This window comes from Pongo abelii, chromosome 3 (genome assembly GCF_028885655.2).
Source record: "Pongo abelii isolate AG06213 chromosome 3, NHGRI_mPonAbe1-v2.0_pri, whole genome shotgun sequence".
Taxonomy (NCBI): Eukaryota; Metazoa; Chordata; class Mammalia; order Primates; family Hominidae; genus Pongo; species Pongo abelii.
The window spans coordinates 11,567,714-11,590,526 of record NC_071988.2 but is presented as its reverse complement, the minus strand read 5'-3'; positions in this window follow the sequence as shown (position 1 = coordinate 11,590,526).

Here is a 22,813-nt window from a genome sequence, read left to right as displayed (position 1 = left end):
GAAATCATGTCTTTTGCAGCAACATGAATGCAGCTAGAGGTCATGATCCTAAAACAATTAACGCAGGAACAGAAAACAAAATACTGCATGGTCTTACATATAAGCAGGAGTTACACATTGAATACACATGGAGACAAAGGTGGGAACAATAGACACTAGGGACTACTAGAGTGGGGAGAGTGGGAGGCATGGGCTAAAAAGTTACCTATTGGATGCTATGCTCACTGCTTGGTGACAGAAGCATTCGTACTCAAAACATCAGCATTATGCAATACACCCATGCAACAAACCTGCATCTGTACCCCCGATCCAGAATAAAAGTTGAAAAACAAAAATATTAAAATTGTTTTAGAAAAAGAGCAGAGCAGCTGGAGCTCTCAGCCAATCTGCAGTCAGATATCTGGCAGGTGTATTCTCAAAGCCATCACAGATGCCAATACAAAGTGCATTTAAGAATGTATTACTGAGGCTGGGCACGGTGGCTTACGCCTGTAATCTCAGCACTTTGGGAGGCCGGGGTGGGTGGATCACAAGGTCGGGAGATCGAGACCATCCTGGCTAACACGGTGAAATCCCGTCTCTACTAAAAATACAAAAAATTAGCTGGGCGTGGTGGCGGGCGCCTGTAGTCCCAGCTACTCAGGAGGCTGAGGCAGGAGAATGGTGTGAAACCGGGAGGTGGAGCTTGCAGTGAGCCGAGATCGCACCACGGCAGTCCAGCCTGAGCGACAGAGCGAGACTCCTTCTCAAAGAAAAAAAAAAGAATGTGTTACTGAGATGGGCACTGGGGCTCACTCTTTTTCAGGACCTGTGGAGGCCATGAAGAGCAGATCTTGAAGTTTTCCTGCGGCAGGGATCAGGAAACTGAGAGGCTTATCCATGACTTGCCATGTGGTATTACCTAAGGACTGCTTTCAGGATCATCAGCTACCTCGTATCTCTGGCCTGACCCATGCTCAGCAGAAAAAATCTGAGCAGAGAATGTCAGGTGCTTTTGGCAGAAGGCACTGGCATACATGGGGTGGTAAGTATAATATCAATGGGATATTGGCAGAGCACAAGAAAAGAGTCAGTACATTGAGGTAAGGAAAAAGAGAAGCAAATTCTTCTTAACACTAATTATTTCTTCTCCAGCCTATCTAAGATTCACAAGATTTGGGAGCAGTCAAGTAGCATTTTCTTTCTGTTTATGATTTCCCTCTGAGACTATCATTGCTTTAGGCAAATGCATTCATGTGAAGAATCATTTTCCTCCATGTCTGAGCCTGTAATAAATGTCAACCCTTTTTTGGCAACTGCAACTAATGCTGCAGACCTACCGTTACTAAAAATGAAATTACACGTTAGGACCCCAGATCAATTTATTTAAAGGGACATTTAAGATCACTCTGGACAGCCAACGGAATCTCTCCACCTCTGTAGCTATGAGCCTCCTTCTGGAAAAAAAGATAAATTTTTTTACTTGATTTTTTTTTCTCTTTCTTTTAGTGCTTGGATCAAGCAAAAAAAATGCAAATGAAATTTCTAGCCTTGTTCATTCCCCTCAAATCTAGCATCCTCGCTAAAATACTTGGTAAAACTAAGCACTCAGGAAACAAAGTTTAAAGTCTTTAAGGTGTGCTCAGTGTAGCCTGTTAAGCTGTTTAATAAATAGCCCTTAAATTTGCATAGGAATCATAGGCTATTGGAGCAAAAAGTAAGCTCAGGCAGTGTCACAGAAAATGCTTCATTTTACAGGTGAGAGAAATGAATCCCAGAGAGGAGAACCGGTTTGCACAAAACTACACATCCACTTAGTGGCACAGCAAAGACCAGAATTAAGGTGGTCTGACACTCATTCTAATAATTTTCAATACTGTTTCATTACCATAAATTTGAAAATAATAAAATAAAAATACATGTTTTTTATGTTTTAAGCTTTGATAGAAAGACTTCTATGCATGTTCTCATTTAAAGAAACTAATGAGATGGTAAGTCATTTACAAGTCAGTCATCTGGGTAAGAGCAGGGGATCCTCTGGGTTCTGAATGCTTGGGTTCAAATTCCAGCTCAAGGATCTTTCCGTGCTTCCCTTTTCTCCATGGTAAGCAATGACATCTATCTCAGTACCCTTAAAAGGATTGTATGAAATACTGATAAGCAATGACAACTATCTCAGTACCCTTGAAAGGAGTGCCTGAAATGCTACAAACAAGTGTCTAGAGAGTGCCTGGACCACAGTTAGTACTCCATAAATGTGAAGCGACATGATGTCTGTCATCTTCACAATAGCTCTCAAACGTAGGTGTTATCATCCTCATTGTACAAATGAAGAAACAGAAATTTACCAATGTGTCTCAGTAGCAAGTGGGAGAGCTATACCTCAAACTTGGGAGGAAATTCCCTAAAGCTTTAACTGCCGGAGATTTACCACTTTTGCTTTTCTTTTTTTAAGGTTAATTTTTATTTTAAGTTCTGGGGTACATGTGCAGTATGTGCAGGTTTGTTACATAGGTAAACCTGTGCCATGGTGGTTTGTTGTACCTATCAACCTATCACCTATGTATTAAGCCCAGCATGCATTAGCTATTTTTCCTAATGCTCTCCTTCTCCCCACTGCCCCCACCCCTGACAGGCCCCAGTATGTGTTGTTTCCTTCCCTGTGTCTACATGTTCTCATTGCTCAGCTCCCACTTATAAGTGAGAACATGCGGTGTTTGGTTTTCTGTTCCTGTGTTAGTTTGCTGAGGATAATGGCTTCCAGCTTCATCCATGTCCCGGCAAAGGACATGATCTCACTCATTTTCATGGCTGCATAGTATTTCATTGTGTATACGTACCACATTTTCTTCATCCAGTCTATCATTGATGGGCATTTAGGTTGATTCCATGTCTTTGCTATTGTGAATAGTGCTGCAATGAACATACATGAGCATGTATCTTTGTAATAGAATGATTTCTATTCCTTTGGGTATATACCCAGCAATGGGATTGTTGAGTCCAATGGCATTTCTAGTCCTAGATCTTTGAGTTGCCACACCCTTATTTATTTATTTATCTATCTATCTATCTATCTATCTATCTATCTATCTATCTATCTATTTATCTATCTATCTATCTATCTGAGACAGGGTCTCTTTCTGTCACACAGGTTGGAAGAGTTCTCACTATCTTGCCCAGGCTGGTCTCAAACTACCAGCAGTTTGAGACTCAAGCAATCCTCTCTTCTCAGCCTCCCAAACTCCTGGAATTAGAGGCTTGAGCCACTTTTCCTGGCCTCTTTTTCTTTTTAATTGCAGATGCTCATGCAGTGATGATACGTGTCAATCATTTAACTTCAAATGTATTTTTCATTCCATCTGGCAAATCATATCCCTCTTCTTGAGTGGAATTCCTCTGTCACTCTGGGTCTTTTAATTCACCTTGAAGTGTCCAATGAATGCTGTTCTCATTTCATACCCTTCACTGGTTTGGTATAGCCATGGATCAAGGACAATATTATTCCTTTTCAAAAATATTGCATCTGCAATTCCTCAAATTTCAACATAATGATACGAGTTCTTATTAATGATATTTTAAGACAATTTTTCGCCTTTTTGCATGTGCTCTACAAAATGCCTACCACTAGCTGCTCCTTTGCATTTTGCCTTATGTAGGGTAGTTAACTTCCCTCTAGGTCTCTACACAACTGGCCCTAAATTTTGTTCCTGTCATCAAAGAGTTCATAATTTAAGAGAAATATGCAAAAATATCTACAATATGCAAATGTTTTGGGCATATGCAAAAATATCTACAATAAGGCAAATGTCAACGGAGTAAAACATGTTACAGACTTACGTATAGATAATAAAATGGGAGATAATAAAATGTAACATACATTTTATTTGCTTAAGGAGAATTTTAAGATTAAAGCTAGAAATTATAGAGTATCAGTGCTTTTTCTAACCCAAAATATGTAGCTTGGAATAGAGGGAAATTAAGCTGTAAGACAACATATAAAAGACAATGCAAAAAATTGTAAAATGTCCTGAAATGGAGGGTGGTTCCTGTGACAACAAGACGTAACAGTAACATTTCTGAACATATTAATATACTTAGAAAGCAATGTCTCAATCAGAATGAGGTTGGATATGGCAGGTAACACAGAAAAAGAAGAATGAGAGAAATTAATGTTAGCAATGTCCAATCAGTCACTTGCCATTGGCAAGAACTTACTGTAGATATATAGCTCAATTACCATTGATTATGGAATTCTAACTTTTTATGGGGTCCTTGTTCTTTCTGTATTTGCCAAGGGGTATCAGGAAGATATTGCACTAATGACAAATATTTTAAAGTTGTTACTCCCTGTCATAATGAATTTCTCATAGTTAATTAATAACAGTTCCTGGTTATAATATGGGTTCCCAAGCTCATTGGCCATAGAAGAAGAAAAGATACACAAGAGATCTGAATATCTCTGGCCAACAAGATCACTATATTTGTCATCATAAATTGATACTCTGAGAACATACCAGTTTTGTATTGTGTGTTCAGTGAGTCATTATCTCAGTGCCTTATTGTGCCTGGGTGCTGGTAAAAGTCTGAGCCTTTAAAGTAGAGTCAGACCCAGCAAGGCTCTCTCTTAGAAGTCATCAGTATCAGGTTCATGTCTGTCTTCTATTGGTATCTATACTTTAAAGGCAAAATATTATTTTACAAGTCCTATCAGTGTTCCTTGGAGGAAATCAATTGCCCTTGATGGCCACATTGATGTTGAAGTTGAGGGTTGAGAACATGATGTAGAAGAAACAAACTTGGCATGTGAAATCAACATAGATTTAAGATTGATGTGGAGAGAGGCATGACTGAATGCAGGTATAGAAGATTTAAAAGTGCTGATTATCATGGAGGAAATCTGAATCTCTACTGGCATGAATGGCCAATAAAATTTTTTTATTTCAATGATACATTAGAAGCCTTGTTAGTCTTCTAGGCAGATAAAGGCTAATAGAGAGCTATATTGCTGTTATTGTTGTTGCTGGACTTAAGAGAAAGGAGCTACATATCGGATTTGTTTTGACATGAGCCTAAATAGAAACACCAAATGCAAGGTGACTCACAAAAAAATTAAATCAGAGGAAGCAGAAACTGATCATCTGTAAGTCACCCCCGCACCATTCTAGAATTCCTGGAATGCTTGGGGAGGGTGATTTTTCTACTGCTTTTGAATTTGAAAGCACAGGATGTTCAGTTGACCTTTGAATTTTATCGGGTAAAAAAATACTCTTTTACTTATAATCACAGGAAGGTATTAATAATAGAAAGGAGGTATCATATCATATTGGGGAAATCAGAGAACATTTCATGGATGATGCAGCAGCCAAGTGAGGCTTTGAATTATAAGCCATATTTGATAAGCAAAATAGATATGGGTGGTTAAATAGAGGAGGTGAGAAGATAAACTTCATAGAAAGATAGTTCTGAGCATTTGTAAAAATAAAAGAACTGCTTGGTGATTATAGGGAAGACCATTTAGTTGATGGAAGAGCTACTAGCTATGGAGCTAAAACCAAGAGGTCCTAAACCCATATCATATTTGAGAAATCATCATAAGGCAATTAATAGAACCTGTGAGCCACTGAAAAACTGTAAAACTAGAAGCCAGAAATTGTGTGTGAACTCAGGGTCAGGGGAAAGCAAACGTGAACCTCTCTGGGGCTTTCTCTTGAGTATCAATGGAAGATGGGCGCAAACCACTGAAGATGGGCCCAAAACACTGAAGGCTGCTTCACTCATGTACATGGTATAGCTCAGGAGGGTGGGTGAATAAATGCCTGCAAGGGAATTCCTTACTACTGGGGAATGGGAGTCAGGGAGTGGATGCTCTCCTTCCATCATTCAGAGAGATAATGATGAAGCTCGTTCTGGCAGGTTCCATAGAAAGTTCCCAGGAGCACTGAGCCCCAGGCATTCACCATAGGAACCTGGTTTATAATGCATGTTTCCCTTTCCATGTCTCGATCTTCCTATTCCCTCAGCCCTGTTTCCAGAGGTCACCTCCCAAATAAGTCTGCTCACACATCCTTGTCTAAAGATCTGTTTTATGATATGTATAAATTATGAAAAGATTTGAGAGGACTGGGTGCTGTGAGATGCAGACAGGGTAAAGCTATAATATTCTGTATCCTAATCAGCTAATGATGCTTAAGGAAAGGGTAGATTATTGCGGAGTCGGGGAAATGAGTCTGTATGAATAAGTTGGAATCAGAATGCAAAGGGTCTAGATCCCTAGACTAAGACTTTGAAAATTTAAACCATGGATCCCACTAAAATTGGGAGGGAGAGGGCTCAGATCTAACAGCAAAACTTTTTCATTTTGGGGGGAAGATTCACATGCTTAGAGTTGAGAGATGAATTTAGAAAGACTCAGAGAGCAAAGAGACAAAAGTCTCTTGCCATAGTAATAAAAAATGGATGACATTTTTTCATTATCCCCTCTCAGTTTAAATTCTCTATGGCATTAAGGTATTTACATTTGTAGTCTTAGGCTAAATAATCAATTTTCTTTCAATGAAAAGAAATTCCTTTTCCTTCCTGGGTATATATATTATATACGTCTTTGTAATCCTCTTACTGACACAACAAATTCTTAATATGCCTTTGATTTTGGGCTGAAGTTCTAGCAGTTGATTTTGGGAGAAGGCATTGAAAACCCTCTCAGGTTCTCCTGGCTCATTAGATTACTTAAATTATACTAGTTAGATTATTTATATACCACTGGTTAGATTATTATACTAGTTATTTGATGAAAGGTGAAGACTAGCCTCTTCTTTGGAGGACATGCCTCCACAATGGTGAAACACATGAAAATGGGAAATGTTTTAGCTTAGAATCACTGAACACAGGATCAATATTTATCATGGAGTTTGCTGACATCGCATTAAGAAAGGTTCAACTGCAATTTGGAGAAATGCATTTGGTAGGGTTGAGAGGGAAATCGGCTTTCCATTGAATGCAGAAGGCAATTCATAATGAAATTCAAAATTGAGTAAAATTGGTCCAATCTAACAACCCAGGAAAGAAATTTAAGTCTTTTTAGAAGAACTCAGTCAAGTTTCAAATCAATAGGAGCTGATTTATTATTTGAGGCATATAATAAAAAAACAAATTTCTGCTGGCCTTCAAAGTGCCTGTGCAATTAGAATTTCTGAGCTTCAGCAGAACCTGGAAGCAGAGACAAAGAAATAAATAGAAAGGCAGGAACAAACATCACTAAAAATTAGTTCGAAGAATTTTTAATGTCTTCCAGTTCCTTGCCCTGGAATCCAAAGCCCACAGGTCTGATCCTTAGCACATGTTTTTAACCGTGTGACACGATTTAAATAAGACTTTTTTGGGGTCTTCTCTGAGGCATCTAAAAGCCAAGAACAGAACAAAGAATGGAGGAGCAAGAGCTCCTGCATTCCGCTATTGGCTTCCTGTCCTTTAGACCTCAAGGTTTGTCTTTGACAAGCCAGGTAGAAGCATTTCCTTAGAGATACTGAGTTCCAGAATGTTCTCCTTCCTTTCACAGTGGTGACAAAAATTATGCTTTTCCTCTCACTTCAACTCAAATGAGCAGAGATTTAAGGGGACTCCTTACAGAACTATAAGCTGAGGGCCACACAGACAGAGTGGAGTGTGAGAGAGACCTGGTTGTAAAAGAAGTTAATTATACCCTCACTCATGGCATGGGGACAGGAAGCACAGGTTCTCCACGTGGGTCACTGGGAGAGATGGCAAGCAGAGCCACTCTTGTTTCTACCTTCAGGTTCCTTATCCCATTATTCTAACCAGTGACACTGCAACATATATACAATCCTGAGTCAAAATGGCAAAATATGTGATATGGAAAGTGGATCCTATAATCAGGGGTCCACACAAAATTTCCCTTGAGGCCTTGCAAGAAGGGAAGGAAAACCAATAACTAAACCCAGAATACATGTGTATTCATTTGTCTCCTCTTGCCAAGATGAATCACTGACTTCTAAGAGGTGGATGGAATCCAATGTAGACATCTTGCTATCAAGTGACCACTTGGTATCCTCAAGAAATGGTGACATATGGAGAGTAAGAATTGGACTCTTGATGATAGGTTGAACTCTGGCCATGGCAATAGCTAGACCAGCTTTGGCTAACAGCAGGGCTGGGGGTCCATGCTGTGGGACCCATGTACATCCTTCCTCTCTGTCACCATGGCCTCTTCATTTATACTCCAATTCTTCCAGAACTGGGGTGGCCAGTATAGAAGCTGGCTTACCCCATGTGGCCAAGGTATTTTTCTCCTTAATTGGTTAGTGCCTCTTTCATGGCAAATGCTCACTGGGTGAAAATCAACATATAGACTTCCTGCTTGGTGCTCTCCTCCATCTTCTTGTCTGTCCACATCCCTCTACCCTAGACCTACTTGTTACTGAACTTCCAATCTTTTTTCTTCCACACTCCTGCCAGCCAGCCAGGTCATTTGCCACTCTCTAAGTTTCATGTATAATCTGACCTCAGGGAACTTCTTTTTTGATATAAAATAGATAACCAAATGCACCACCTGATATGGTTTGGGTCTGTGGTCCTGCCCAGATCTCATGTTCAACTGTAATCCCCAGTGTTGGAGATGGGGCCTGGTGGGAGGTGACTGGATCATGGGGACAGATTTCTCATGAATGGTTAATGCCATTCCTCATAGTACTGTCCTCACAACAGTGAGTTCTCGTGTGAGCTGGTCATTAGTGACTCACACTTGTAATCTCAGCACTTTGGGAGGCCGAGGTGGGTGGATCACCTGAGGTCAGGAGTTTGAGACCAGCCTGGCCAACACAGTGAAACCCCGTGTCTACAAAAAATACGAAAAAATTAGCCAGGCATGGCACTGTACACCTGTAATCCCAGCTATCTGGGAGGCTGAGGCAGGAGAATTGCTTGAACCTGGGAGGCAGAGGTTGCAGTGAGCCAAGATCATGCCACTGCACTCCAGCCTGGATGACAGAGCAAGACTCTATCTCAAAAAAAAAAGAAAAAAAGAAGAAAAAGTGTATAGCACCTCTCCACTCGCCCTCTTGCTCCCGCTCTAGCCATGTGACGTGCCTGCTTCCCCTTCCCCTTCTGCCTTGATTGTAACTTTCCTGAGGCCTCCCCAGAAGTGGAGCAGGTGTCAGCATCATGCTTCCCATATAGTCTGTGGAACCGTGAGCCAATTAAACCTCTTTTCTTTATAAATTACACAGTCTCAAGTATTTCTTTCTAGTGATGCAAGAATGGAATAAGACACCACCCAAATCTCTCCTCAGTGGGATAAACTTCCCTCACAACTATCTATCAAGGCCATCCTTGAATAGGTGTCATTCATTCACATCCCTTATAGGCTTATATTCATACAGTGAAAGCTTACCCACTATCAACTTATACGCGTACTAGAAAACCTCAATTTCCTGATCTGCCAGCTTTATACTCACCTCCCTTCATTCAGTCACCAGATGCAAGCTGCCATGGGAAGGACATGGCCTTCATGAAACAGAGATCTCCCCAGCAGGGGCAGACTCTGGAGAATATAGCAGCTGAGACTGTCACTTGACCACACTCCCTAGGGCTGGACAATGCAGCCTTAATGAAGGGGATCTGAGCAGTGCGTCTCCAGGCTCACTGCAGAACTCTGCTGTACACATCCATACTCATCTATCCATGTGCATTCAGGGAACAGTTCCGCCAGTATTCTGGTGGCCTCTCCTCTTGAGGGGAAGCTGTAAGATGAAAGTTAGAGGAGTGAACAGCACCCTTCTAGCTCCAGTGTGTCCTTCAGGGCTGTGATTGATACTGGTCACCTCCCTCCTTCATTGTCCATTCTAGCCTCCTTCTCTCCCCAGCTACCATCACCTCTGGCCATGAGGGCTTACAAACCCAGACCCTCATCCCTGAGAGACCGACCGCCTGAGTATTGTGTGCTTCTCAGTCAGGGGCTGCTTTGCCTATTTTTTTTACCCTAATAATTAGAGAATACCAAGAGGTGCTCCAGTGAGTCACGGGGAGTCCTCATGGATTCCTTTCTGCCTGTCTGAGGGCATGGATCAGACCTGCAGCTATATCCTTTACCCAGTGCCGGGCACATACTCAACAAATATCTGTGCAATGAGTAACGATCTTCTTGTATTTATGAGTACTGGTGCCTTCACCTGTAATTCATGCTCACACCAAATTCCTAGTCAGTATAACTATTTTTACTTAAATTGCAGCCTAGAAGATCTGTATTATTAATATTACTAATAAAGAGAAGGCACAATATAAACTATGACTCAAAAGAGTTTTCCACTAGTCCCTGAAAGCTACATTCTCTCATCTCCTTTTAGCTCCAGATTAATTTGTACACCTCCATGCAAAGATGTTGCAAAGAAACTATCCTTATTTATATCTCATGGCTTATTAAAATTAATTTCTGCACGTGAAACTATTTGAGACTATTCCCTTATAAACTTTTAGAAAGACTAGCAGGAGCTACAGCTTCATTCAATTAACACATTAAACACCATATTATCAGTAACTTATTGTCTCCTCAGCTGGATTGGGGAATTGGAAGAATAATAAATAAAAAGTGACTTCTTTCTGTAGCATACAGTACCTGCAGAAGGATACAGTAGGTGCCATTATAGAATATGCTACAGAAAAAGACTCAAGGAGAGAGTTATCAACTGAGCCAGCAGGCGGTATGGGGCTCAGCACACAAAAAGGGAGGATTCCCAGAGGATGAGTGACCTGGTCTGGGAATGATGATCAGCTTGAGGAGAAGAGAGGATGAGTGACCTGGTCTGGGAATGATGATCAGCTTGAGGAGAAGATTTCAGGCAGAGTGAAAGCACAGAAGCCTTGAGAAAGAAGTAGCACACCATCACCAGGGAACCATGGGTAGTTTGATACTGTGTGTACAGAGAAGAACACAGACCATGGAGTGCCTTCAGCGACACACTGAAGAATTGTGAATTAGAGCATGAATGATGATAATGTCAGAGACGTTTGAACCAGAGCAACTCCATTGTGAATGGAAGGTGGGCAAAATGAGGCTGAGACCTACTGGGCTGCATTCCCAGGCAGTTAAGGCATTCTGAGTCATAGGATGAGATAAGAGGTTAGCACAAGATACAAGTCATAAAGACCTTGCTGATAAAACAGGTTTCAGTAAAGAAGCTGGGTAAAACTCACCAAAACCAAAATGGTCACAAGAGTAACCTCTGGTCATCCTCACTGCTACACGCACTCCTACCAGCACCATGACAGTTTACAAATGCCATGGCAATGTCAGGAAGTTACTCCATATAGTTTTCAAAGGAGAGGCATGAATAATCTACCCCTTGTTTAGCATATCATTAAGAAGTAACCATAAAAATGGGCAACCAGCAGCCCTCGGGGCTACTCTGTCTATGCAGTAGCCATTCTTTTGTTCCTTTACTTTCCTAATAAACTTGCTTTCACTTTATGGACTCTCCCTAAATTCTTTATTGTGCAAGATCCAAGAACCCTCTCTTAGGGCCTGGATTGAGACCCCTTTCCTGCAACAATAATACTTAAAGGCTTTAAGCAAAGATGCAATGGAATATAATATATCATTATAGTGAAAATGTGAAAGATGAATGGAGTGAAAGATTGTGCAAATGATAAGGCACTAGAGGGGAAACAAAGAAAGAATGAAAAGAAGAAAGAAAAGAAGGAAAGGAAAGGAAGGAAGGAATAAAGAAAGAAAGAAAAGAAAGGGAAAGAGAGAAAGAAAAAGAAAGAAAGAAGAGAGGAAAGAGAAAGAAAAAGAAAGAAGGAAAGAAAGAGAGAGAAAGAAGACCCATAGAATTTAATGCTGGATAGAGATAAAAACTAAAACACATCTACTGGAATTTGTGGTGAGATGTTCCCATAATATATATGAAGTGGTGAATGCAGAATTCACTGCAATGGGCTGGAAACAAACTGGGCCCAGTGAGCCTATGCTTGTCTTTTTAGAAACTTCTGTTTCCTCCACAAATGCTGAGTGTCCACAATGTGTTAGGCATTATGCTTAAGTTAGAGAAATAATGTAATGTTTTCCCAGCAAAAATTCAGGATCCGGTATTCTCTAGGGGAACATTTCAGCTAACTAAACTAAAGCTTATTAAGTGCTTATTATTATTACTGAGATCTGTGCTAGACATTTGTTGTATTTTATCCCATTCATTTGAAGTAGGTATTGCTGTCCTAGTCTTACAGATAAGGAAGTGGGGAGTCTGCAAAACTGAGAAACTGATAAATTTACCCATGATATTTTAATACTAGTTGTACCTGGTGTTACCAGAGTAGGTTACAAATCTGGTGTTTTTCCACTATTCTGTTAGGTGCATACCTTTATTATGTTTCCCTCTAAGCCCTAGATAATTGGGAAGTGAAAAAGGAAAAAAAAGGCAGAATAAATATATGTATGGGCCTCAGGTATATTTTAGCTCTAGGCAATAAATTCACATATTTTTGTACAGCTCATACCCTCTATCAAAGGCATGGGTGTCCACAAAATGATTAGTGTTCGGCTCAAGTGAATTGTCTGCAAATATTAAAAATTCTAGTTTGGGCTAAGCTTTATGTGTAGCTTAACCCAAACTAGAGTTAATACTTTCAGAAAATAAAACCTCCCCAATGTAGACTATTTTTCCAGTAGACATTTATTGGGCACTTCCTACGTAACAGCCCTCTCTCCCACCTGTAGGCAATGGAGTTCTCTGTTGCCTCCTGTGCTTGCCTTGATAAATGAGTTCAAACATTTTTCATTGCAGCTTACAAAAATTCAATCCAAACTAACTTAAGTTAAATTTAATTTCAGTTAAAGTGGACTATTTAATTAAAATACAAAGTCAAGAGTCTGACTAAATTTAGGCCTGACCTCACAGAAATGTTCCTGCAGTGTCTTTGAAATTTGATCTCTGTTTTGCTAGCTCAATTCTTCCTTCACGGATATTGATTTCATTCTTAGGTGGACTCTCCCTGCGTGGTTGAAAGATAGCTCCCTGCAGATCTAGGCTTACATTCTACCACCCAGATAACTCTACAGGGAAGAAACTCTCACTGGCCTATTAGTTCCTATCAAAGTCCCAGGAGTAAACTTAAATATCTTGTTCAGCATATGCACCTCCTGAGGACAAAGCTTTGGGGTCAGGCTACCTGAACCAGTGGTGCTAAAAGTGGAGGGGAAAGTCTGATTCTTCAAGCAAGTAAGAGAAAGATAATTGAATGCTTCAAAGACAAAGCCATAGCTGTCCATCCCATTTCACAACATTGATCACACTAATCAGGCTGTATTTCTGTCATCTATCTCCCTCACTCAATCCAAGCCCAGCAGGTTACATTCATATATCTCGTCATCATTTATTTCCAATAGACATTTATTGGGCCCTTGCTATGTGACAGGAACTCTACTAAATTCTGAGGACACAGTGATAAATAAGGTGAACAGTTTCTCTGGCCTCACAGAACTTACAGTCTATTGTGGAGGTAGACATTGAAAAAGGGTGACAAGTCTTATGAAAGAAGAACTATGAAGTCCTAGAGTCCTCTAGTAGACTAGAACAGAGAGATTTATATTACTCTAAGAAGTCAGGCAGGCTTTCCCGAGTAGGAAATAGATATAAATATAATTATAGCTATAGATCTTAATAGATGTTTCCTAAATAAGAAAATAATTGAACATGTGGGTAGTATCTTATCTTTTAAATTTAATTTAATTTTAAGTTCTGGGATACATGTGCAGGATGTGCAAGTTTGTTACATAGGTAAACATGTGCCATGGTAATTTGCTACACCTATCAACCCCTCACCTAAGTATTAAGCCCCACACATGTTATCTATTTATCCTGATACTCTCCCCCCACATCACAGGGCCTAGAATGTGTTGTTCCCCTCTTTGTGTCCATGTGGTCTCATTGTTCAGTTCCCACTTATAAATGAGAACATACGATGTTTAGTTTTCTGTTCCTGTGTTAGTTTGCTGAGGATAATGGCTTCCAGCTCCATGCATGTCCCATTGAAGGACGTGATCTCGTTCCTTTTTATGGCTGCATAGTATATCATGGTGTATACGTACCACATTTTCTTTATCCAGTCTATCATTGATGGGCATTTGGGTTGATTGCATGTCTTGCTATTGTGAATAGTGCTGCAGTAAATATACATGTGCATGTATCTTTAAAATAGAATGATTTATATTCTTTGGGTATATACCCAGTAATAGGATTGCTAGCTCAAATGGTATTTCTGGTTCTAGGACTTTGAGGAATTGTCACACTGCCTTAAACAATGGTTAAACTAATTTACATTTGGGGCACTATTTTAAATGGCTATAATAGTGTCTCATGTAAGCTATTTCATTTTGCAAAAGACCTAACATTTGCTCATACACTATGTGCAATGCATAGGAAATATGCATATATGTGTGTATATTTATCTACTGTTCATTACATATTTGTTTTGAGTAAGTGTAAAAGACCAATGATACAAGTGTGTACACAGTAGGGAGACTGGGTCCTGATGAGGCTGGAGAACCGAACAGGGACCCTATCATAGGATCATGTGACAAAAGTAAAGGTTTGCGATACTAGGAGACCTTGAAAGGTTTTAAGTTAGGGAACACCAGATTTGCCTTTTGGAAAGGTCATTTGGCTACAATGTGGAGAGTAAATTGCTAGGGAAGGTTGGGTATTAGGAGGGGAAACGAGATCATTATCCTCCCAATAGACTCCCCCTGAAAAAATGAACGCATAGCACTTTTGGCCCTACCATTCTGTATGGATTATAAATGGCTGACATGTTATCTTATTTAGGGATTTCATTTTCTATCACACCTTCACCTGTATTTACTCACTTACTTCAGATAGATAATGTTGAGAAAGAGTCTAGCAATTTTTTTCAAAGCCACAAGACTAGGAATGCCCAGGTGCCTGACATCGTTTACAGTCCGAGGAGACCCAGGCACTAGACCTGAAACTCACAGTCCTCCTGCGTGCAGTCAAGGCAGCTTGAGACAGCAGAACTTGAGGCACTCCTGCCATTGTCTTGATTCGTAATCTTTGTAATTCATGCTCCTGAGTGTTTGTGCTCCCTCCCTTCCATAAAAGTGGGGTACGAATACAATTTTCTGTGCTTTCACTCGGCAGGATAATTGTACTCATCAAATGGGAAAAGGTGTGTGTAAGCGCTTTGTGAATTCATTCATTCTTTTAACAATTTATTAAGTGCCTATTATACATCACAAGCTGAACCACTTATTTATAATACACATTCAAATAAGAGAACAAAACAGAAATAAAAGCAATAATTACAGTGTATCAGTTTTTATAAAAAAAATAAGCGGAGAATGCTCTCATAGATACACACCATCAGGAGAAGCCCTTCGTCCATTTCATATGGGTGTGGGGCATGATCGGAGAAGGATGCCTACAGGAAGGCGTACTCAAGCTTAATTTTCAAAACACTGAATGTTTGATATTTTCAATTATTTTTTATTCTGAATTAATATTTAAAAGTACTATTTGTCTGATTAGCTGCATGAAAGAGGACTTTAGAAGAGTCTGTTTAGATTCTTTTAGCATGCAGGTATGGGGAGATTTCCTCAGAGTGGGTCTTCTTACTCCTATGCAGATGGTTCCCAGCGAGAGGCAAATTCCTTTCCAGAGGGAATCTCAGTGCAGCAGCTGGCACTTCTGATGTACTTGCATAACTGTCAATTTTTACCCCAAATTTGTTTCCTCTGTGTACATGCTATAAATCACCTGGATTTTATTAGGGAGGTCTTGTATTTCTTAACAAGGTAACATCTTTGGGAGGCAAGTCTGTTTGCCTGGGCCGTGAGTAAATAACATTTAAAACAATGTCCTCCGAGCTGGTACTCTGGTGAGATCAAACGGATTGAAATACAGGACGAAGTTTCTTTCATAAACTAAACCTCATCTTTTATGACTCTCATGCTTGCCTCTGGACTCTGAAAGATTCTAAGCTTGAAATAATCGAAGCAAAAGGGGTATTTTCTACTTGCAAAGGAAAGTTTTAGTTTATTTGCTTATTTTTCCCCCTTCTCCTTTCCTTTCTTTTTTCCTTCTTTTTTTTTTTTTTTTTATGCCGGAGCTTATAAACATGCAGATAAATAATCGAAGCAATAAGGGGTGGGGGAAGGTGGGGGAGACTCAGACATGGCGGGCTGCAGGTCCCGAGCCCTGCCCTGCGGGGAGGCAGTTAAGGCCCGGCGAGAAATCGAGCACAGCAGCTGCTGGCCCCGGTGCTAAGCCCCTCACTGCCCGGGGCTTGGGGGCCAGCCGGCTGCTCTAAATGCGGCCCGCCGAGCCCACGCCCACCCGGAACTCACGCTGGCCCGCAAGCGCCGCGCGCAGCCCCGGTTCCCACCCTCGTCTCTCCCTCCACATCTCCCCGGAAGCTGAGGGAGCCGGCTCTGGCCTTGGCCAGCCCCGAAAGGGGCTCCCACACTGCAGCGGCGGGCTGAAGGGCTCCTCAAGCGCGGCCAGAGTGGGCGCCAAGGCGGAGGAGGCCCCGAGAGCGAGCGGGGGCTGCGAGCACTGCCAGCACGCTGTCACCTCCCAACAATGCCATTGACATTTTGTGCAGCTGAAGGCAGCAGGCCAGATGGACAAGGTGACTAACGTGGAGTCCCACTCCAGAAGGAGTCAGATGCATGCATTCTGCTTCCTAGGTCAGTGTTCTTCGCTTTCATATTGCTTTTATCTTCATTTTTGTGACTGAGTGCGAACTGCTAGCTCACTTAAGTGCTTAGTGCATACTGTCTTTTTGGTTATTTTCCTTTGTGGTAATATCTCCTCAGGGATTCATCTGAGTCTTTGAAATCAACCTACCTACACGTTAAAAAAATGCAGTGAAAAATGCTATATTCTATGCCTATATTCTATTCTAGAGACAATTTTAGAATGAAAGGAAACTATCTCTGTTAGAGCCTTCGGGGAGCTTAGATTTCTGATATAAAAATGGGAATGCAGTTTTCCTCTATCTCCCATTTTAGGACTTCAGCTTCTATTATTTTATTGCTGGCAACCTAGAAAAGGGAAAAAGGAAAGTAAAACCATGCCATTCTAGAAATAGTGACCTAATTTCAGCCTTAGAAAAAAGCAAGAGTCAGAGGAAAAAAAAAAAAGTCCTCAGGAAGAACAGGAATATCATGGTTCAGAATTAAGGTACGTTAACAACATTCTCTTATGGCAGAGGCCGAAATGGTAAGATAGAGAAGAGATTATTTGACCTGCATACAAGCACCTGGCCAGATTTGGGACGGAGACCTGACAGCACTCAGTTTATTGGATCTGTATCTTGCCTTTAGCCAAACCATGCTAATCAAAAGTTAGCAAATGAATGTTGGGAACTCATCTTCTAAACACAGTTCTGAACTTGGGAATCTCTTAATAAGGACTACTGGCTCTGCCTTTGGGGGCATCAGATCCCAAAAGCAAGCCCCATGAAGTTTAGAAACCAGAGAAAGAAACTGTTTATCAATCTGTAGTCACAAAAACATTAAGCAAAGACAGATGTCTCTTCCTAGGTGAAGCAATCACAGAGTCACAAGAGAAAAGCAATTGCTGCATTAATAAGTAAAAAGGAAACAAATAAAAGGATTTTTCTTTAGAACGGATACATGGGATTTTCTTTGGTGATGTAATCTGTATTATATGTGGGTTCACATAAGAATGAACTCCTTAGAGTTTGTCTCTGGACCTCAGGCAATTTGGAGGGTAAGGTCAGTTCGACAGGCTTAAGGCAAATTTCCTCCTCTGTAAAATGGAATAGAAGGATCTTTCTTGCAGAGTTTATGAGGATCGAGTGGGTTACACTAAGGTCCTGGTGCAATGCCTACTACAGATATGACAGTTAACAAGTTACTTCTCTTCCTTCCATTAATGATGGCAAAACATGTAAAGTTTTGCCAGAATGCTGGACAATTATTAGGGAGATAAAGGTGGATACAAAAAGAAAGATCAGGGGAAAAAAGAACAACCTGAGAAGATTAGAAAACTGGATATAATAAGTTTTATGTTTTTACACTTCTGATAAGAGTTTTCCTTTTGTCAGGGCTTTGCAAGTAGGGACCGGGTATTATTTCCCAAAATGGTGAGTAAAGAAGCAACTAGATGCATTTGAGCTTTCAAAAAGGTAAAGACAACTGACCACATGTTAAGGTTTTATTTTTGAAAAGTTTTTAGAAAATTCATAAAAAGCTTGCCATGGACTGTGGTTGTAATTGCCAAATTTCACGTGTAGTTGCTTTCAACTTCTATATCCCATTCAAATTCTTGATCATTTGTTTGACTTTTCTCTTTCTCCATAACTTTTAATTCATCACTTGCCTGTATACTTGGGAAGTTCCGCATTTTGGCCTCTCTCAGGAGACCTCTCTCCATGCTAGGCAGGCAGACGTTGTGATGTGTATCTTAGCCCCCCCGGTTTTCCTTTTAAGGAGCCCCTGAGAATGGTAATATTATTATCCCTTTTTTACAGAAGAGTTGGCTTACATTTAAAAGCAGTAGCAGTGAACCCCAGAGGCACCTTGCCTGGCTTTAAATTTTGGTCCCTTATTTACTAGCTGTGTGATTTTGAGCAAGTTGCTTAACCTCTCTGTGTCTCAGATTCCTCATCTGTTAAATGAGAATACTTTTGCATTATGGTTATTGTAAAGCTGATAATGCATGCTACTTGCTTAGCAGAGTACCTTGCACTAAGCGAGCTTAGGATAAATATTAGCCATCATTATTGTTATGAGAGAGGTTAAGTATCCCACTCCTAGAAATATCAACAGCCCCTGTAAAAGGCATGTCAGCCTGTTTCTGGAGCCAATATGTTCTCCACCACTAGGGTGTATGCACCTCATGCGTTGTGTTATTTTATGAATCAAATTGAAGGCCAAATGCTATAGTCTTCGGAAAAAAATTATTACAGCTTAAAAAAGATCAGAAAAATTTATTTTAGAAATTTGAGGGTATCAGAACATGGTAAATATTTGATTCATCCTATAACTGAAATTGAAGGATGGATATATATGATTTGCAAATAAAATAAAAGTACACATAAAGTGATTTAGTTTGAGTATCTCCAATAATGGAAATGGCAAGAAAGTGGCCTTTCTTGCAAGGATAATGAACAATTTACAAGAGAAGTAAATACAATCTGTAGCTCATTAAAGTCTTAGCAATAATCGCCTGTGGTAAAAAGAAACTTATTAGGGCTTGAATGCGGGCTAGACTAGGTGTGATGCATGATTCTTATGCATGATTCTTTCTATCTCACCTTTTCTAAGGAGCTCAGAGTCTGAGCTTGATTTTAAAATCTGTGTTACTGTGTGATATTATAACAATCAATTCTCTGGAAAAACGTTGAGCACAATGGAAGAACAGAGGAAAAGCAACAACTCTGTCTGGGATTGTGAGAAACAAGATCACTTCCCCAAGGTTCTTGTCATATGCGTAGGAATTTGTTAGGTAGAGGAGAGAAAAGGAACTGCATGTGAAAGGGAATGGTGAGAAATGCATTTGGGGGAGGTGGCCGGGGAAAAACACGTTTATTATCTCCTCTTTGAAATGTGGGGGTCCAAGACATATGTGCTTGAAAATTTTGAATTTTTCAGATTTTTGAAAGAACTTTGTTCAGTTCTTCCAAGTTTAACTGTTCTTCTCTCATTAAGACAATTTTTTTTTTTCTGTGAGCACTGGCCCGAATCAGCGCTTCCTCAGGTTATAGCTTTTATGAATCATTACATTTTCCTCGTCTCTGTGGGAATTGGCCTCTCCCCAATTTCCTGCATTGGTCTATAGTTTTCCTTAAGAACTTGAAAAGCAAAAATTAGACTTTGTTGTATAGAATAAGTGGTGAATGAGCGCATGCACCAGAAATCAACATAAGAACAAGTCCTTTTGAGTGTTCAAAACTGGTGTATTATTGGTGACTTAGACTCCTTAAATTTCGTTTACATGTAGCAATTTACTTTAGAACTCAGTATTCATATGTTCAAACAATTTTTTGTCCCCTCTGTGTTCTCTCCAACCCCCACTCCCATCCTATTAACAAGCACTTCCCAAAGGCCCGATTTTATTGTACTCATCTAATTGATAAGCATGCTCAATTTATATCAGTGAGAGTTTAGCATATTTTAGAAAATTTTACATTACATGATTTCATGAATTGGAACAAGACAGGGTCCATTCAACATTGCACAAATGAACAAGGGGTGGGTGTATATCTGTGTTGCTCACGTTACTAAACTATTACAGTGTTATTCAAACTTAAACATGCATCAGGCTCACCTAGAGGTTCTTATTTCCAGAGTTTATCATGCAGGGGGTCTGGGATAGGGCCTGATAATCTGTATTTCTAATAAGCTTCCAGGCGATGCTGCTGCTGCTGTCCCAGAGACCACACTTTGAGAACCACCACGCTTTAGCAATCTAGGGGGATAATCACTAGGGGGAGTGAAGGAGGCTCCACCAGCTGGCTGTTGACATTCACTGAAGGAACGCAGGGATGATAGGCCTGAATGCTCAGCAGATGAAGGAAATAGAAGGATGGTGAACAAATGTGGAATTAAGAAATATGCCTTAGACCCTTCTGAAGCACAAGCAGATGACTTCTTGGGGCTGGGAAGCAGTGCAAGGCAGGAGGCAGAAATGGAGCAACTGAGGTTCAGTTATGACTTCTTGATGAGGACATTACAGGGAAGCAGGAGAAGGAAGGGTACAGAGATCAAACTTCCACACACAACAGCCCTCGTTTCAAATCCAGGGTCGTCCAATTTACCCAGGTGTTTCGATGTTTTTATGAGTTAACCTCCCTGACTCTCAATTGTCTTCTCTGTGAAGTGTGGGCAGTTGTGGTGACCTCATGGAGACTAAAACTGCATCAGACACTAGCTACAAAAGAAAATATTAAAATACTTCTTTTAGTCATAACGACAGGATCAGCCAATGAAGATCACAATTCTGGACCCATGGATCACATCTGATATGTATTTGTGTCCAAGCAGAACTTATAATGATTGGATTAACATAATAAATTTGAGGCATAGCAGATAATTAAAAACTGCAGAAGAGCCAGGTCCCTCACCCTCTATTACTGGGAATGCAGAAGAGTTATGGTTGAACTAAAGCAAAAAAAAAAAAAAAAAACCAATAATAATAAAGACAATAACAGCAATGAATATTTATTGAATTCCTTCTGAATTTCTATGAGCCATGCCACCACAATTTTAAAATGTGTATATATACACACTCGTGTGTGTATGTGTTTGTACAATCCTTCACAGAACTCTATAATAAAATAGGCATTATTAGCAGTCCAACTTACTTTGCGAAAAACTGAGATACAGGCAAGGTATAGACCATATAAGAAATACCCCAGAGGCATAAAATTTAACATTTAGCATTAAATAAGTTCAAAGGTATTGAGCTTTCCTTGATCCCTATGTATCTTGCCCTGTCTTTGTTTGTTCCATGGTATCTCTTTATTGTTCCAAGATCTTAAATATTCCATTAAAAATTTCTATAGCAATCCATTTGCTATGTTCACAATCCCTCACCATGTTTCTGATATTTTCTCTCCATTCCTGGCATGCTGCTTTTTTCTAAATGTATGATTAATGATAACCTCCAAGGACCAAGGTGGTGCAGCCAGTTGTGGCTGTGCTTGTTTCCTTTCCATATCCAATCATGAAGGGCAGGGCATAATAAAATATCAGCCATCCTGTGGGAGAGTGGAGGTCAACACTATGTCCCTGGCTAGTCAGATTGACTTTTTCAGAAAGAGTTACCAACCTAGTTTCCATCAGTAGACAAGGCTTCAAAGAGAACACTAGCCTGGCCCACTCACAGACTGCTTTGCTTTCAGAGAGAGGAAAGTTGACAACCAAACACCCTTGCTATTAATCACCTCCTAACTCAAACTCTGACTCCTGAGCTGGCTTAGCATCTCATTATCTAGCAATGTCTTCCTGCCTTTCATTCTTTCTCCTTACCTCCATCCCTAGCTTCAGGAGACTCTCCACCTTTTTCACCTGTGCCCTGTTGAGAATGAGCAATGTTCTAGTATAGAACACCAGAAAATATAAGAATTTAGTAACTAAGACATATTATTCTAAGGGGATCAAGTCATTATAGTTTGTTGTTTTAAGCTAAAAGGCTATAAGAGATAATTGGCACCCTATATTGAAATAGAAAAGTTGCCACTATTTGTAGAGTTTGTTATGTGGGTTAAATTGCTTAAACTTCAAAATTAAAGTCAGTTTGAAATTTATAATTTTATGGCTTAGGGCTTTTTAGTAATACTGTTGAGCAAACAATAACATTCTCACCTTGCAGGAGCATTTTTTAAGATGTGATAGATATCCTATTTTTTTGGATATGAATATAGAAGAAAGATTCCCCTTATTTAGGGAATCCTTCTTCTGGTTTTTTTTTTTTTTTTTTTTTTTTTTGAGACGAAGTCTCGCTCCTTTCCCCCAGGCTGCAGTGTGATGGCGCAATCTTGGCTCACTGCAAGCGATTCTCCTGCCTCGGCCTCCCAAGTAGCTGAGATCAAGCAATTCTCCTGCCTCAGCCTCCCAAGTAGCTGGGATTACAGGCGCCTGCCACCATGCCTGGCTAATTTTTGTATTTTTAGTAGAGATGGGGTTTCGCCATGTTGGCCAGGCTGGTCTAGAACTCCTGATCTCAGGTGATCCATCTGCCTCAGCCTCCCAAAGTGCTGGGATTATAGGCGTCAGCCACTGTGCCCGGCCCCCTCTCCTGTTTTCATAGCTTTCAGTGCCTATCTTTATTACTGA